This window comes from Molothrus aeneus, chromosome 7, assembly GCF_037042795.1.
Source record: "Molothrus aeneus isolate 106 chromosome 7, BPBGC_Maene_1.0, whole genome shotgun sequence".
Lineage (NCBI taxonomy): Eukaryota > Metazoa > Chordata > Aves > Passeriformes > Icteridae > Molothrus > Molothrus aeneus.
Window position 1 is genome coordinate 22113927 of NC_089652.1, and position 19693 is coordinate 22133619.

A 19693-nucleotide genomic window follows, 5' to 3' on the forward strand; every position below is an offset into this window, starting at 1 on the left:
ATTCATCTAGCATACTCACAGTCTGCAGCCAGAGATAGCCTAAAGCATGATTACAAAGGTGGGTTTTGTTTCTCTGGCACTGTAAAATTACAGTTTCAATACTGTAATTAATCGTGGTCATTCATAGTTACAATAGGCCTGATAATCAGTGGTGAAAGGAATTATAATTGGCCACTTACTCTGAGAAACTTGGAGATAATAAGCCCAGGCTTGCACAGTAACTTCAAAGCCTCACAGGTTTTGAGTTTCCATCAGGATGTTTGGATTTCTAACAGGAACAATTCAACAACAAACTTGAGTCCTTCTGCCTTAAAGGCTTATCAGTAAGACAGAGAGGATCCAAAACTGTCCAGTTATGAGAGCAACCTGATACACATTAACATAAAGCTGGAATACCAGCCTGGAAAGCAACCTTCAGGAATCAGCTACATTTCTTAACATTGCTTGCTTCTTCAATCAAACTTCCTCCATTTAAAAAGCCATTTCCAAAAAATCTGCATTCTCTGATATGAAAATGTTCCCTTACAGATTATTGTCAGGACAGGCAGTTTTTCTCATGGCCCACCAGGCCCTCAGCAGACCCATGCTCCTGGAGGTCCACTGCAGAGGTGGAGGACACAGAGCTCAGCCCCACTGAGGAGCAGCAGCTCCAGGGAGGCTGGAACAGGCTGTAACCTGCCAGCTCTGCCATGAGGACAGACCTTGTAAGAGATTCTCATGCCTGTCAGCTAATACTGTACCCTGCCCTGGCATTGTAATGGAAACGGCTGTGCTTTCTGAAGGCATCATCTCTGACATGAGACATAAAACCACACATGTTTGTCATTTCTATATTTAACATACCGATGTGGAGCTTGAGGAGGAAAGAATAGCTTCTGCTAACATAGATCAGAAATGTCTTTTGAGAGGTGGCATGTAAAACCATATCCCCAGAAAAGATGTTTAGTTATTACTAAAAACTCTGATGCTAGCACTGCTCTCCCAAATTACTAGAAAACACTTTTCAAAGGAAAGACTGCAAAAGTACAAATATACTAAGTTTACAAATCATTCTTGTATATTTGCACGGTCACTGATGACAAAAAAAATCCATTACCTCAGCAAAGAACCACTGTTAAGGTGTCAAAATCACCTAAATAATCTATTACATTTATTCTTCTAATAATATTATTTACTGTAGTATTTATAGTGTGAATAACACTCACATGTTAAACAAGCATCTTGTTGTCTAAGATGCTTAGACTTTTTTTTTCTATAAAAAAATTACCAACCATTGGAAAAAGGAAAATTTACTAGTAACACTGAAATATTATTCTTACTATGTAATTAATTCTGTAGGTGTGGCTTGATCATCTAAAACATAATAGACTATTTGGAGCACAGGCACTGGCAAGCCTGCTGCAGTCCCAGCTGGCCTGCTGCCTGGGCTATAAATTTTTTGTGCAAGAAGTAAATCTGATTTAAAACATTACTTGGGCCTGAGATTTACTATTCAGCAATGTCACCTACACCGATGTCCACCCACAATGGCACAGCTGCAGGAAACAGGGCAGCAGAGAGAGCCAGCTCTGGCAGCAGTCCCTGCCCGAGGGACTGCTGCTGCCCAGGGACACTCCAGGAGCCCCCAAAGGGAATGGCAGTTCATGCCAGAGAAACAGCAGCAGCACATTCTCCCCATCCTCTCCCTGGTGAAATGAATAGACCATTAGAAGCCAAAAAAAGAAATTTATGTTGAGGTACTGCTAATGTTCTAACAAAGTGACACAAACAAGTTACACCTCTAACAACTCACCTTCTTCCTACTCTAGGTATTTATAGCAATGTCTTGAATTTGACTGATATACCATAGTCTATTAATTGTGCTGATCCCCCCCACCTCTCGCCTCCCCAAAAAAAAAGCAGGATAAACAAGGGGCAAAGTGAAAATTTTAAAATAGATTTCCTCGCCTCAGTTTATTTAAGTTAGATATTTAGGACTGAGCTTATCAAGCCAACTGGTGGGCATCCTGCACATGGCATAGCACCTAGCACCAGCTTCCTGCATGTGCTGAATCATGGCATCTGAATTTACAGGAGCCGGTGGTACATTCATATACCACAGAGCAGAAACAAGCTTTTTATTATAACAGTCCCCTAATTAGTAGTTGTTAATAAACCGAGTTTAAAACAACAAAACAATTGACTGCCTATTAAATGACCTTAGAATAAAATGTGCTGTTACTATACTTGAGCTAGAGCAGTGCAAGTAAATATCTCCAAAAGAAAAAGCAAAGTCTTCTAAAACAGAAACCAATTTGATATGGAAATGGGTCAACAGTTGCTTAAGATGTAGCACAGTTTTGATTTGATCTGCTATATTTGGACTCTGTAAGAGGCGCTTCCAGTAACATCGGTATTGCTTATACATGAGACTTTTGCATAATCACTGTGTGAAGCATTAGAATTCTTCAAACCGAGAATGATTTTCAAAACGATTATATATATCTATGTTAATAACATGGATACAACAGTATTTGCTGAAGAAAAAGAACAACTGTTTTCTTAAACAATTAGGATTCATGTTACGTTGCTTGGCACAGTATTGTTCAGAAACCCACACACTCCTTATCCAAAGGAAGGCCAGATGCAGCCATGGGCACCAAGTTATGCTTAGCACTTAGCTTAGAATACACGCTGGTCAAACAAGTAGAAATATAGAAATAATTGGACATACATTTGTGTTACAAATTAAATCCTTTTTAATTTGGAGCAAGCTGTTAGGTATATTGCTGCTTTTCAGACATGATCACAATTTGAGTTGTTCTTAAGGAAACAATCAGATTTCATTTAAATATTTTAAGATTTTTTACTTCCACATATCTCAGCTGTTAGCTTTCTAGTCCACCTTGTTATTTCTATGGAGCCCCTGGTAAACTTTGTGTAACCAGAAGAATTAATCTGATTTCATTCCCGAAACCTATGAAAGATCATTTCACCCTGCTTACCACCGTGTTAGGGAACCTACCCCAGCCAGCAGGGAATGTTCCTTTTTCTTTTCAAGCCTGGCCTCCACTCACACTTGCTACAGATACAATAGTACTGGATCTTCTTTGCCCTTGCATTCTGACCTTGGGAAGAAGAACACACATATGTAATATCTTCCTTTAAGTGCACTTAAACAATGAATACAAGCATGCACATTCTGAACACAAAGTGCAGGCATTAAAGCAGCTATTGACTCCTGCAGAGTGATCAAAGGAATTTGACCTTGCCATAGATGAGGTACTCACAGCACAGAGCAACGATCAGCTGCTGGGCATGGGCAACCTTAAGAAACAAGAATTATAGTGACCATTTTCAATTTATCTGTGTGTGCTGTTTGACATTGAAAAAGAACATATTCAGGAAATATTATCACATGTCATAACTTAAGCATATTATCTCTGCAGAGACATAAATGAGTTATTGTAGCCATAGTAAGCCAGAGGTTTGCTGAAATCAAAGCGAATTGGGAATGCTAGATCTTCACACAGATAACAAAATGAAACAAAAATGCACCAGGCTATTTGTGATTAATAGTAGTGCCTCTAAAATCAACATGAATTATAATTACATAGGTTACTAACCTTTACAGAGTCCACATGAATATCCATTGGATTCCCCAGTCCATTCTGCACCTTATATGCCAATAAAGATGATATTCTGAGAACAAAAGTCTCTACAATACGTGTCTCCACCAGGGTACAGCCCACTCTGTTGAAGCATATTTTAACCTAATAATTCCTATAGCATATTGCAATTTTTAGACTAACTGCTATTAGTGAAAACCCAACTATTCAATCCTGTGTCTGGCTCTGTAACAGATGTCATACATATTGTTTAACAAGTAGTTCATGTCTCTTGACACCATTTTACCACTTGTAAAATAAGAATGCTATGAGATCACTGAATGGTAGACATTATAAAAGTAGAAAGCATTGACTATTATTTGTTGTTTTATTATTATTTAATGTAACATATGGATGAAAAATTCTGGCTTGTTTGACCAGGAAGACAGCCCTATATGTTTAAAATTAAATTAGCATAGAAAAAAATTAAGCAAACAGACTATCTCAAACAGGAAATGAAATAAACAGTATGGAGCTCTTTAAATACATAACAAGTAATCAGCAAAAGGGCTGTGAACGGAACCTGAGTGGGAAGCTTGTGACCAGTGAGGCTGATACTGCTGGAAGCCTGAATGAAAGTTAAAAGGCTCCATGACTAGGCCAGACTATACAGGCAATTAGAAGTGCTGAATGTTGCCAAGGCATCAGGCCAACAAGAATTACAACTCAACAAACTGAATGAAGGAGAGTGGGGGGAGGAAAAAAAAGAAAAAGGAAAAAAAAGGAAAGGCTTTAATTAAATATTTGAGATCTCACAAGGGATGGGGAAAGTGCCAGGTAACTGGAAGATGGTTAACTAAACAGAGGGGGTCTGTTCACTCATTAATGTGTGGGGGAATTTACAAGTGTAACTTCTACTACCATTAATTGGAGCTACAGTAAATGAGTGATGCCAGTGCATACCCGTGGGGAAAGATTCTTGTTACCTAGTCTGGTCTTACCTGGTAAGGGCTCATCGAAGAGTTATGGGAAAATTTATGGATATAAATGAAAAATGTCACCAAGATAGAACTTGTAGAAATAAAAATTTCTACTACTTTGAGTGCAGGGTGATCCCAGAATAATGAGATGTTTTCTTAAGAACTTTTCCCTAGTGGCGTTTTTTCAGAATTGTGCAAACATTTATTCTGTCCTACACCTCAAAAAGCCCAAAATAACTGTGTGAGACATGTGTCAGGTTTAAAGTGCATTAAAAGTCTTCATTTCTGCAGCTGCTTGTCAGAAGGGTCACCAGTTGGGATGATTTGATTGTGCCTATGCTGAAATGAAACAGGGAAGTGAAGCCATCAGGCCGCTCACCTGCAGAGAAAGAGCAAGAAAGAGGAGAACAGAGGCACTTGTGAAGGGATCCAACACTGGTGAGGGTGGGGTAAGAACTCCAAGTGTACTCTGTCACCAATGGACCCATTTTAGAAACTGTAGATGCAATTACTTCAGGTAAGCCTATATGTATTTTTATGCAGCTCCAAATTCCATGGCTTTGACATGACCTATCATGTGAAAAGTCTTAAATGCATGTTAGTTATAATCATTTTGCTGTCCTCCATTAAATCTGAAGTTTTTTCAAAAGAGAATTTTAAACTTCATTGCTCCTAGAGCACTACAATGAAGGCAGAAATTACTTAACAGCTAAGCACTAAGCAGAGGTTTGTATTTTTTTCAGCCACAATCAAAGACACTTTGGAATATGTAAAATATGCTAAGTTTTCAGAGCCCATGAATGGAAACCAGAAATAAAAATTTATTAAGTCGTTCAGGTACATTAAATGGAGAAATAATGGCCAGGAAGGTCATGTCACAGTCCTGCATTGGTTGTTTTGTCACTATTTCTAAGTGAAAAGGAGAAACCATCAGAGTTTCAGAACATGGCGTTTAAAAAAGGGCAGAATTCAGTATCTGTTCTCCACGTGAGATGGGATGGTTTAGAATATCATGGGATGGTTTAGAATAAGGAATCTATTAAAAAAAAAAAAAAAACACACATTAAAAAAGGCTATAAGCCTTCACAGTCTTGAGGCCATATAAAATCTTGTTAAAACTCAGACTGTCCTGAGATGTTCAAGAACTTGATGTCTCAAGTGAAATGTGTCCTTACAAGCACATTTAAGAAGGTTTAATACTCTCAACATTTACTAATGCTTTAACAGAAAAGCAGTCAGGTAACCACCTTGACAGTGTTCCTTAAACTTGGACTCCTATTTCATTATAGGAATAACAGAGTACAGGAGAGCATTAGAACAATAAATTTAAATTATTGCTACAACCAACAAGGAATGAGAATGAGAAAGATAGACATTGAAGTGTTTACAGTGCTTGAAGACAAATTTCCAGTCATCTCCACAGTATTTACCTTACAAAAAGTGGCTGCCAAGAACTATTCACTCTTTTTTTCTTGCCTACCCTCATGGAAATATAGACATCTGTAAAGGACAAAACAGATCCACATTAACAATTGCCATGAAAGAGATTATTTCAAAAGTACATTCTTTATGTCATAACATAATTAAATACTAGATAAATATCAATTCAACTATTATTTTCATATGGAACTTAAATGCTGACACAAGAGCCAGTCAATCTTACTAGCCAAATCTGATAAATTTCTTAAGATTAAGATGGGAAAAAGTGGAAAATTTTCACATTAAGGTGGTCGGCTATATTGTAGCTTAATTTATAATTTCCAGGCGTATAAGGCAAGCATAGACAGACCATATGTCTTTTCTTGGCCTTTAAATGCTCCTATTTTCCACTAGACTTGCCTTTTTCTCCATCTATTGGCAACCATACCATTTGCTATTCAGGTGATTGGCTGTTATGAGCCAACTCCTGTTTCCATATGAATAACCACTTTTTTCCCCAATTACTTAAGCTGCCAGCAAGTCACTGGTGTCATGTTCTTTGATGCAAATCTGACTGTCAATAGAGAACAGGACTACATAAAGGAAGAATTTATTATGATACCTTTAGCTTAATATTTTTTGTAAATGCTATTCAGTTTAGCTTCCAAGGAACATGGGCAGCAATGGTCCACAGTAAGAAGTAAGAATATCTTTAATTGGCTTTGTGCTCCACATGCCCTTGTAATCAGCCTTCCCATATGGTAGTCTGAAATAAATTTATCAATCTCAATTTATGTATTTATGTCACTTTAAAAGGTCCATTTTAGTCAATATCAAAATCTATAAAATGTCACATTTAATTTTAAAATTATAATTAAAAGAGTTTGAGTACCGAATATATAGTCTGATATTTGCAATTTTTTTAAATAAGCAGACACACAGAAAAGCATGGGAAAGGGGATTATCTGAGGCAAACGAATACCAGATATTAACAATACAAGAAATAAATATTAATTTTAACTTACTTTTTTAAAAGGTCATTTTTTATTAAATCATTCTTAAGTAGGCTTGGATATTTTTTCACTTAAAGGGAAACAGCTTACATTTTGCAAGCCAGGAGACCTTTTTCTTGAAATGCACCATGATAAGTGTGATCATGGGATAAGGTGCACTCCTGGCTGCAAGCACCATGTTTGACAGTAAATAGCTACAGACTAAACTACTTTCCATTTTACAACTTGCAATATTAAAATTCTAATACAGAACAATAGAAGCAATGTTACCCACTATTCAAAGCTTTGTCCATTTACTGCCTACCTTCAAACCTGTATCATTTCAGGATGCCTCTCCAGATCTCTGTCAAGTAGATTTTCCAAGTGTTGTTCATTTTTTCCAGGTGATTCCAGTTATGCACCATATTAAGCATCTGAGTAATTTTGTGAACACCTGCTTCTGCAATATAGACACCAGCAGCCAATCTTAAAAGAAAGACAAATTCAGTACATATTTAAAACTTCTATTGGTCCTACAAACCTCAGATTCAGTTCTGCATGTTTCCAGGTGCTCTCAGCTCGGGCTTTACCTATCGAATAATTAGCTCCTGTAGTAACTTCTTTTGTAGCAGTAGGTGTCCCTAACAACCACTGCTCTTTTCTTTAAAGGGTTTGTGGATCCATTTTTTTATCATTGGAAACACAATAACAAATTATTCTTTACATAAGGTTGACAGCACTTATCAAAGAGCTGAGACAAAACAAGAAGCAAGCAAAGGGAAGAGAGGTAAACAGTAAAAATATTTCTTTAACAGTCTGCTAAGTAGATTATCTTTGATTGTGCTCATTTACAAATGGGAAAGGTCCTGTCTAATATCTGCAAGCAAAAAGAGAAAATACATGCTAAGCCTAAAATTCATCAGTGAAATATTTAATACGAAATGAAACAAAACAGTAATGTTAAATTGAGTGGGCTTAATTAACCTCAAAAATAGAAACATCTTTTCAAGTTTAAAGTTGTTGTTTAATGACAACCTGGTTTTATTATTATTATTGGGCTAAAACCTGACTTTAGGAGCGTACATAAAATCAGAGCAGCTCACAGGTTTCTCAGATTACTCAAGACCAGGACTGGATTAGACTGCACTATTCAGGATTTTGAATAACACATAAATAAAAATATATGACAGTTGTAATTCATTAACTTTGGTACAGAAGTTAATTAGAAATTGTACAAATAATTTTTATGGGTTTTTTCACCAATGCTTTTTCAAAGACTGATGCCCATTATAATGTGTACACACTCAAGCAAAGCTGGCTGCCACAAACTCTGAAGGAGCATTGCTGATCAGGTACCAGGCATTTAGGCCCTGGAAGGAACAAAGATTTGATTTCACAAAGTTAGGGTACCTGCCTGCTCTCTAGCTGCATAAATGCTTTCAAATCTTTTAAATTCTAATGGACTAATGCAAGGCACAGACTAGCTGGTGCCTACATTTGAAATCTGCTCTCAAACCTCATTTGCAGATTGGCCAGATGGTCATTAGTGTGGAGGTGTTCTCCAGGCAGACTTGCTTTCAGGGCAGGGTTTTTTAAATTTTGGAGGGGGTTGGGGAAGCAGAAAAGGAAATCTTTTTTGGGGTTTGGATTTTTTTTTTCATTTGGGGGGGAGGGTTGTTGAGTTTTTGTTTTTCAGTTAAGATTAGTAACAGCTAGGAAAGGGTGAATAAAAGCTGAGCTACAACAGTATATTCTCTAGTTTGGTGTATTTAAGAAAGTGCTTGCAATTTAATCCAGAGAGACCAATAAACAGAAGACTAAAATAAAAAGGCAGAAGGCTGCAGTGTCAAAGTGCTGTTAAAGTACATGAGAAAAGCAATTCACTTGGGGTTCAATGTAACACTTCTAATAATGAGCTTCCCATATTTAGACACAAGAGATAGCAAATTCAAACCCCCTGGAAAGGATACAATACAGTTATACAACAACATAGCAAACTCTATTTGTTTTGTTATTACTACCTATGCACCCTATGGTTTCTTTAGGGAAGATGATATGATATCTTTATACCATAGTGTGTAAAACAGTCTGAAATCTCTCTTTGACACCAGTAATGCACTAAAATCCTTCCTAAATATTGAAAGACCTCCAACTTGATGCTAAGCTTGATCTTACTCATCACTAAAAAAAATAAATGTTTTGTTACTGCATTTCTCTCTGAGAGGTTTTCAAAATCCTTCCAGTCAGTACATGAGATAGGATACATATTGTCGGGGATAAGTTGTTAAAGTGAATTTGAAATGTGCTTCTCAAAATATCGTTTACACATTTACCAGATGGTAAAATAAACATGTAAATTGTTATCGAGTATACACCAACTTTATACTACAATTTTACCCACTGTAGAAATGGTGTAAAAATGTTGAATATAGTGTTACTTGTTCATTTAATAGTTTATTAACATTTTAAATACATTTGGAGAATAGGTTTGATTTCAGAGAAAAAAAATACTTACAAAAGCAGCATTTCGAGCCATTAATCAGACCAAATTAATGTACTGATGTCTACATTTATCATTTACCTTATCAATAATATAATTAACATAATTATAGTTGGTTTCTACGTATTTGCATATGCATAGATGTTGTGCATGTTTAATGGTATGGGTTTTAAAAGATAAATTTAAGTTGAACAAAGGGCTAAAAAAGGAATTTTAAGAAGTGTAGTTATCAACATCTTAGTTAAATAATGTGCGTTTTGGGATTGTCCTGGATTTGGGATTTGGGTTCAGGATTTGGGCTCAAGAGTTGTTGTAGGTCCCCTCCAACTGAGGGTATTCTATGATTCTGTGATTTGTAACTAGCTGCTATTAGATCAACAGATCACTTTGTCACTGGAATTTCCTCTTTCAAGACCCACCATACACATTCAGAAATAGAAAGATGTGAATACTTTACATATGACAAAGTAGAAGGCGTGTGCTAACAAACCCTCCCTCAAAGAAGAGAGAAATGCAACAGTTTAGCAGATTGCAGGAATTAAAATCTTCAGCTCAAGGAGTAACCCTTGTCTTTCTCTAAAATATGAGGTCCCATGCATATAATCATTAGCTAATGTCCCTGGTAGAAGACAGCAGACAAAGGATTTTGATGGAAGACAGTGGCTTGTATTGGTTATGATTGATCTCTCCTTTTGCAATTCTACTAACCCAGCTCATCAATTAAACTGTGCTATAGCATTTTCTTTCTCACATTTCAGACTATGCCAGCTCCTTTTATTAGAAAAAGAATTTTATTATTTTGCTGTGTTAGATTTAGGATCTTTCCTCACCTATGATGACATATGTTGACTCAGCATATTTTCAGTCTTACGCCCCCAGCAGACTGAATTATTTACTCCTTAGATATGAGCATATCAGTCTTCAAAACATCTAATGATTTCTTTGGTCAATCCACAGTAGGGGCTTGGCTTCTCCCACATCTTGTTGGAATTATTTTTTTCAGAGGCTTTTCACAGCACCTAAATTCAGTCTGACAGCAGCCATGAAGCTCCTGTTTACTATTGCATAGTGGATTTACTATCATATGCCCTCAGCAGTAAGGTGTTATCACATAAATGCAAAAGATACATAATTCTCAAAAGTCCTAGCACAGAGCTAACTTAAGAGATAAGTTGACCTTATTAAAGAATTCTGGAGGAATGTGCATATCTAACAAATATCCTCTATTAGTAGGTGCCACAACATAAACTCTTAACCGTAATTTTCTTTAAATAGTATCACCCCTATATAAGGAGCTACCAGAAAAGTGGTAGACAATAGACTTTAACAAACTTGTCTGGTTTTCTGACTCATACTAATAAAGTCTGTAATTTAAGATTCAGAGGTCAAAACCTGCTCCACACTGGGTGCTTTATCAGTGCTCCAGAAGAATCTTCCAGAGAAAGCCAATTGCGTGTGAGCATGTTTTAAACACCACTTGGAACATCCTGCTCTACAGAATCACAGAATCGTCAAGGCTGTAAGACACCTTCAAGATCATCTGCTGCAACCACCAACCCAGCACCACAGTAAATCACCCCTCAACCATATCCCACATCCAGAATCCCCTTGAACATTTCCAAAAAGAATTCCACCACCTCCCTGGGAAACTTATTCCAATGCCTAATTTTTTTCCAATGCCTAACTCTTTCAATGATTTTTTTCTTTTCCATTATCTAATCTGGAGTTTCCCCAGTACAAAGTAAGGCCATTTCTACTCATCCTTTTGCTTGGGACATGACAAAAGAGGCCAACCCCTATCTCACTACCACCTCCTTTCAAGCAGCTGTAGAGAGCAACCCACCTTTTGGATTATACTCTGCAGATGAAGTATTTTGCAAATATAAACAAAAATGTTTGATGATATTGAAAAGACAGCAATAATAAGGGTTTCATATGGGAATAAATTATAATTTAACTTCATTAAATACCCCAGAATCTCTGGAAAGTTCTGGTTTAGAAATCATGAAGCAGAAACGTAAGTTCAAACTTGAAGAAATAGTCTAAATGAGATAGGGAGAAGATGGATGTACACAAACAGCCGGTGTTCAATAGCACACAATTACCAGCCTACCCCTATTATGAATTAAGGAAAATATATGGAAGCTTAAAAGTCTGACTACCAAAATTCCTCATGCATTCAAGGCACGCATTGGCTTTGGTGTACACACAGGTACTACAGACTGAAACACTAAACATGAGAGGGAGCTGCCGAAGAAAGCAATGTCTTCAAAGCCTGAGCCATGGAGAACCAAACACCTCTGCCAACTAACTTCGAAGCAGAGCCTGAGCCAACACTTCTGTAAAGACAGGGTGAGCACTGAAAACTTGTAGCATATGCTGCTATTTACATAACTAATTGTAGCATGCACAGTCAAAAAACAGCCTCTAGCTTTAGCATATACATGCAAAATAATTGATTTTATTATGTACAGAAAATTAGAAGCTGTCAGAAACAAAGCCACTAGTAACAGCCGCGAGGAAGAATTTCGAATTTTCATCGCCTAGATTGCAGAGGCTAGTCTTCACACAGTTGTGAGGTTTACAGCTAGAATATAAATCTAGACAAGATTCAGTGACAGCTGATACCCTATCCAAGCTTTCAGTAAAACTGACATACACACACCATAGACTGATGGAGGAGACACTCAAGAAAAATATTCCCAGTCTCAGACTAGCTGTGGTTTGTCATTGCAGGCATTGTAATACAAGATTAAACTCTGCAAAGGACATTGCAAATATAATAATAGCAACCTAATCTTGCACAAAATAAAAAGAAAGAAAAATATGATGGCATGGAATAAAAGCAATAGCTGAGATGCTCCTAAATCTCTGATGAATAATAAGAGGACACCAAGTTGGGAAAAATACAGAAGAAAAAGCGGCATTATGCTGTTTTTCTATGGGAAAAAAAAGCCAAACCAAAAAACATGAACCTCAGTGTTTCTCAGGCAAAACAGCACATATGTGTAACCAAAAAAAATATGCATAATAGTTATAGAATGTTCTTCTATCATTCAGAAGTAATATTATTTGAGACAATATTTAATCCTATAGATTGGCTCTATATTGGCTTAACATGACACGCTTTTCTTGCAATTACAGAGCGGATGACAACTTTTCACAAGTTTAAACATTTTTATAAAATAATAAATTTTAAGTAGGTTATTTTAAGATATTCTCTTGCCAGTAACCTTTTTGAAAATGGTGTTAAAATTCTATATTTTTTTTAGTCAAAAAGCTATTACAAATCAAAGTTAGATCAGCAGAGGCCCCATAAATTATAATGCAACACCCATAAAAATAGGACTTCACCTGTAACCAGCTGCTGAAGAAAAAACTCAGAAACGGACATTGATAATACAATTAAAAATGTTAAAAATGTTTTACATTGTAGATTCTTATTAAATATGTCATGTTAAATGTCTTATATGAGGTAAACCCTTTACAATCACAAAAAAAATGTATGTAAATGTAAATTTAGAAGTTTGGGTGCAAAAGAAAACAGCCTTGCATGGATCTCCTCCTCTTCAGTAATCCTGAGCAAGGCTTTCTTGGTTTGAGCATCCTCCACAGAAGGAGCTGCAAGAGAAAGCACTCGTCTGCATGCCCGGGTTCTAAACACAAGAAGCACGGAAGAGCCAGTGCAGTGCCCCCCAGTAAGGAAAAGGATGGTGGAGAGAAAGGCAGGGTCTGGAGCTCCTGGGAAGCTTTGGACATCGAGCAGGGGAAGAGACCAGAGGCTGCCTGGGGACTACTGGTGTATGTGCTTGGAGCTCTGCTGCTTCCCCGCGCAGGAACTCAGCAATCGCATGCATTATCCTAAACAGCTCTGGAGAGCAGGTTTGGGGTTAGCGATAAGCCCGTCTCCTACCTGCCTGTGAAAGGGATCACCAGCTTCCTGCTGTCCTGCCCTTGCACCCACCAGCCTGGCAGCCTTTCCCATGCAATAGCACCGTCACCATCCAAGTGACTTCAGAGAGCTGAGCTGACAGCAAAACAACCCTCGTGAAAAGGGTTGAGTACACAGAACTACACTTGAAATCTCCTAGATCCTTATCCTGAGGCAACTGTAGATATTAAAACAAAGTCAAAATTAAATATAGCTACTGTTTAGCACATTGTGTATTTAGCACAGGCATTGCCCTTGTCCCTCTATAACTGGGAAATGTGACCGCAGTGACAGAACTGCATTTTAATTACCGGGAGAAAAAAAAAAAAGCCCCAAAACCCACAACAGAGAGTACTGCCAAAGCAGAAGAGACTTGGGCCCTGATCCTAAAAAAACTTATGTGCACATATACACTAAACTTTACACTGTTACAGGACAATCATTTGTGTTGCTTCTCCAGTTACAGTGTATTTTAAAAATAAACATATATCAGTAATGGACTGATTTGGGGTTTGGCCTTTTAGGTTACATCTGACTAAATGGCTTATGGGGCAATATAGTCCTGAAGAAATCTTACCTGCACATGTCGTTAAAATAAATTACATTCATTTTATAGGCCCATATTTTATTTCTGCCATTGCATTTCACATTACTTCAGTTTATATCTGCTTATACAAATGAACCCATTTGCAATGTTTTTAAAAATTATTTTAAAATAATTTTTATTTATATAGTGATGAGAAAGAAGTTATAAGTGAACAGTATATAGAAATACAGCAACTGAAACACTGAAAGATTTAAAAATACAATGCTAAATGTTAGCATCAGAAGATTTTTAGTATTAAACACAAAGAAAAAATGAGCTACACTAGATAACACTTCAAAGAAGGTGAAAAGGATTTGGGCATTACAAAATCCTAAACACTTAGAAGAAGAATTGAAATATCTGGTTAACTCCTTTCTACTCAATTTCTGAGCAACGCTTTTAGATTAAAAGAATATAGCTGGCCTAAATATTGCCCCCAAAAGGGGGCAAGTTCTTGTATTACACACACCAAACAATTTGCTTTTGATTCAATCATTAAGACAGTTAATTCATCAGAATTGACCTTGACAATAAGCAGAAAGGAAGCTTCAATTTTTCTTACAATCTAAACCGTGAAAAACAAAAATGTAAGTAGAGTAAGATATCTGTTGATGATTTCATAATTATGTTACCACATGAGAAACAAATTTGTATATCAGGTTGTTTATCAGTTAGTACTTGGTCCTATTCTTTCCATCAAGCAGCACCTGCTTTGGTTAGTATCTAAACCACAAGAGGAGACAATCAGATTGTTTCAATACAAAGCAGTATTGAACCACTGAAGCCCATGAAATGACATAACTATGCACCAGATGAGGATTTAATCCATGCTATTCTGACCCTAACTCTGCAACAAATGTCATGCTCAATGCATAACTGAAATAACTGCTCAATACTGTGCCCAAGAATAGTCATTTAGAACCACAAGCACTGGAGATTTTTCAGTGAGATTTTCATAATTTCTTAACACAGGTGACTAAACCACTTGGAGATTTTTGAAAATGTCCCTACCCTCATCATTCACGCATGATAGGTTCCAAAGGAAAGTCAGGAACCAATAATAGAAAGCAAAGCCCTTTACCTCTTCCTCAATAGCCTGCATCTAATTCAAGGGAAAGTTTCCTTCTCCTTATGTAAGAGCAAATTGAGCTTCCAGGAAAGAGTTCACACAGAGCTTAAAGTAACACCTATGTACAAGCCCCTCATGCTTTAAAAGCACAGTGGGAAAGCAGTGGGAATGTGGGGAGAGGGGAGATGCCCCGAGGGTTTGCCGAGGGGGGCTGCAGTGCGGGGAGCAGCTCTGTCTCTGTCACTCAGCTGGTGATGTGCAGGCACCGACCGCAGAGCAAGAGGCAAAACAGGAGCTGCTCCTGCCAGGCCCTCGAGTGGACTTCCCAGACAATGCAGGGTGAGCCACAACTTCCCCCAGGGATAGGGAGCAGCCACCATATTTCTGCAGTGTCTCCAGCAGGAGGTCTGGGACTGAAGGGTGAGAGAGCAACACCGATATTTTTGAGTTGGAAGTCAAAAATGTGACAGCAAACATTTCCACAAAGGGAAATAAGCTTTAATCAGGATGTTGATCAATCATAAAATACATATTTTAGCTTACATTTATGATTTCAGTTTAATTCTTAGTGGGTGGGTGTCTTCATCTAAACTAGGACACCTTTCAGCAGCATAAAATTTCTCTCAACTCAAAATATCCATGTTGCTCTTTCACCCTTCAGTCCCAGACCACTGTCTGCTTTCTGGATAAACAAAAGCAGCCAATGTGTAACCAAATATGGTTAAAGAAAGAAGCTTACTTACAAAACTGAATTTCATAGCATGGCCCACAGAAATTGACATGACTTTTAGAAAGTTTAATTTATGTGCCAGTGCCATCAGTTTAAAAAAATTACTCAAACAAGCCAAAAAATTATATTTCAAATTACTGAAGTGGGAGCTTGGATGATGTGCTTTGGTAACTCATCAATGTTTCTACTATATTTTTTAAAAAAATCAAATTATTAAGTGTATCCTAAATCAGTCAGTCACTTCAAGGTACACGACTATCACAATTATTGAAAAAGGCCTTGATCCTGAAAACATTTATGTCTGTGAATTTTTAGACAAGTGAATAGTCTTTGTAGGACTGACCTCTTACTTTACGTTGTTCACACATATGAACTCATATGCACGATCAGAGACTAAGGCAGAAATACACATTTACAAGCTATCAACATTTTACCTAAAATGTCTCTTAAAACAGATTCAAAGTCATTATCAGCTGTTTCTTATTTAAAGCTTAATATCTGTGTAATAGTATAGACAGTTTTACACAGAAATATCTGAAGGTTTTCATCTTTTTTGCCTTTGGTTTCAAAAAAAAAAATTGGCCTAAAAAGTCATCTTAAGACCAAGATCATTCATACTCATATCAGGCCCTTAGAATTAGAAACACTCCAACTATGAAAAATCACAGTGATAGCATGAATAAAACATCGCTGGCTTTATTGTGTAATATATTTTATAAGGTCAAAAGTTACATCTAATCAGCAATGGCAGCCTTGGATTCTAATGGATTCATAATTATCCTACATCCAAGAAGTAAAATATTACATGTGCTCAAAAATTTAAGAGTTAAATACATATATTTCAAACAATATCTGGCTTTTTCAGGCATAAATCTTTGAACAAATGGGCTTCAAGGGACCATGCTCTGAAATAAGCGATGCTTTTGTCTGCATTTCCAGATTAATACCCATTCTGATAAAAGCATGAAACGTTACCAGTAAGCTGTGTGGCTCTCCAGACCTACCACAAATATATTATCTGGAAAGAGCTGGGTACTGAATGCAAACAGTCTGCTGCCTTCCCTCTACTTATCACTCTGCTGTTTCAATATTTTTTCTTTGACTTTGCCCCCGTATCTTAGCAAGCGACACATTCCCTACTGAAAACCACATTTATGACAAGTTTTAATACTTGGAAGGAAAACTTGTGTCCATTCTGCACAGAAAGTACCTGGAAAGTGTACTTTCATGCAAAATCCTTTCTTTCTGCTTTTCCCAATACACACACATTCTTTTTTTGCATCACAGAGATTTTAAAATTGTCTTATGCAATTTAAATAAGATTTCCAAAAACGGTAACCTTTTTACAGGGAAAAATCAGAGCATTTCCAGTTGACAAAGTAATTTGTGAGGGCCATGCAAAGCACCTGAAAAAACAGACTGCAATGAAAACCATTTTAACTATAGCAACAGCACTCTGCATAATGTTAAAAGGAAAATTATGCAATTAGGTCTCTTATCAGACTTATGAAAATTCAGACTATGCCATTTGGGGAAAAAAAAAAAAAAGAAAAATCATTGTTCACCACATCTCCCTTCAGCACTACCTAGAGGAGGGAAGTGATGACCAGACAGTGAAAATTAAGAAGAACGTGTCCCACCTTATGCCTATTCTGCCAATCTGTCTCAGTTGTTCTTCTAGCTCCATAGGTTTACATGATTTTTTTCCCTATTTTTTTTTTCTTTTTTCTTTTTTTTTTTATGCTGACAAGTAATACAAGACAGATTCTTGCCTTCTTAGGATCTTGCAATCTAGTTTAGACATAGCACGTCAAGTGGTGATGAAAGAAGGTTAGGGTGGGTTTGAAAAGATGAGGATTCCAACAGTAAACGATGCAGAGACATCAGTTTGGTAATGTACACATGTTTTGCATGATTCATTGGACCAAAATGGCCAAAGGAACTTAAAAAGCTGTCAAAGGCATCTTTACCTCTGACCTACCTAGTCATCCATCTGCTTCCTCATACTGTCAATCAAAACCCTCCCATCCTTATCACTATTCTATTACACACATTTTCCACAACCATTTCTCCTCCAGCTCTTAAAAAATATCTTAGCAAACATTTCAATCAGTCATTAAAAACCTTGTTAAAATATGCAATGTGTCATCAAATATGCATAGCGTACTCGTGCAAAATCTGTAGAGAGTAATGTATTACATTTGATATAGTATTAATGTCAAACATCATAGAAAGTATTACCAATAGGAACTTTGAATTACTTTCTACAGATTGAAGCTTGATTTTGTGTTATATTAAATAAAGGAAGGGCAATTGAATAGATTATTTTACACAATAATTAAATTAAAACCCATTCAACATACCTAGAATAATAATACAAACTACACGTAAAATTCATGCAATTAATTGCTCTTCTAACAAATTCATACACGGGGCTTTGCTTCAACCAAACTGCACGCGCTTCACTTTAAACATGCCGGGTCAGAACCCGCGCATTCACTCCTCAGTGAACGCAAACAATTTAACGGGTTGGTAAACATATGTTTAGCAAATATACAGGTGCACCTCTAAAAATGTTATTCTAAAAAATTATAATAGTAATAAAGTGACCTACCGACAGGAAATAGCCTGTTTAACTTCTGCAGCCCTTATCTCTTCCAGTCTCTTGCACAAATAGTTATGGAATTATCCTGTCGAAATAGTTATGGAATAACATCAGCCACTCACACACAGGAAAGAATTTTGTTCAGACCTGTCACAGTTACGTATTTATTCCAGACCCGCTGGATAAGCCCCGCTAAATAAAACCTGGTGGAGGCTCCCTGAAAAGCGGTCTGTCCGGGGTGACTGCCCGGCGGGCAGCAGCCCCGGCACGGCGGCGGCAGAGGGGACGCGGGCGGGGAACGCCGCGGTGCCTCGGGCCGCTCCCCCTGCCCTCTCGGGGGGCAGCGCAGCGGGACTGGCAGCGGCCGGGGGAGCAGGGGCGGCTTTTGCTGGCCGAGAGCGGGGAAGGAGGGTCGGGAGCACTCCATGGGTTATTTAGGGTGCGGGAAGCCCCGGGCAGAGCGCCGGGACAGCCCCTCACGGCGCCGCGGAGGGGGCAGCTGGGGCCCGCCGGAGGCGGAGAGGTGCGGGCGCTGCGCGGGGGGACGCGTGCGGCGCCCCGGCCCCCGCCGCCTGGGAAGAGGCGCCTGGGGAAAGGCGCGCACCGCCCGCGCTGCTCCGAGGGGCGGTCCGGGGGCACTGCCCTCACGGCCCCTCTCCGGGTGGGGTCCCGGGGCAGGGCCCTGAGCCCGACGGCACCGCGGGGCGGGCACCGCTCCCCGCAGCTGGCACAGGCCGGCGGACGCCCGGGCCCTCGAGGGCGGCGGAGGCGCTGGGAGCTCAGGGCCCCGCTCGGGGCCCGCACCTTGGCGGGGGTGGAGGGGACGGAAAGCAACTGGGGCTCTCAGGTGTCCCCCGTCAATACCGCGGCAGGACAGAATACCTCTGACGGCTCCACACCGCGCTTTACCCACCGCGGAACCGAGAGCAAGCCCGGCCTGTTACCCCAGCCCCTGCGGACCCGGTCCGCGCAGGTGCCTGTCCTAAAGCCCACAGGTGGCTGTCTCTACAGGGGGCAGAGTCCCGGGAAGGTCGCCGAGGGAGAGGTGGCGCTGCAGGAGTGGGGGCTCCGCTCCGGCGCATAGGGCAAGCTGCTCCCCGAAAGGGGCCCCGCCTCGGGGGCACTGAGGGGCTCCGCCAGGGCAGCCCCCGCCCGGGGAAGGCGAGGGGAGGCTGCAGGCGGGCAGCGCGGCGTCCCTCGCCTCTGCTCCGACAGCGATGGCACCCCCCGCCCCGCGCCAGGCACCTCTCCCGCCTGCAAAATGCTGTCAGGGTTTTTAAGCGTCAAACACAGG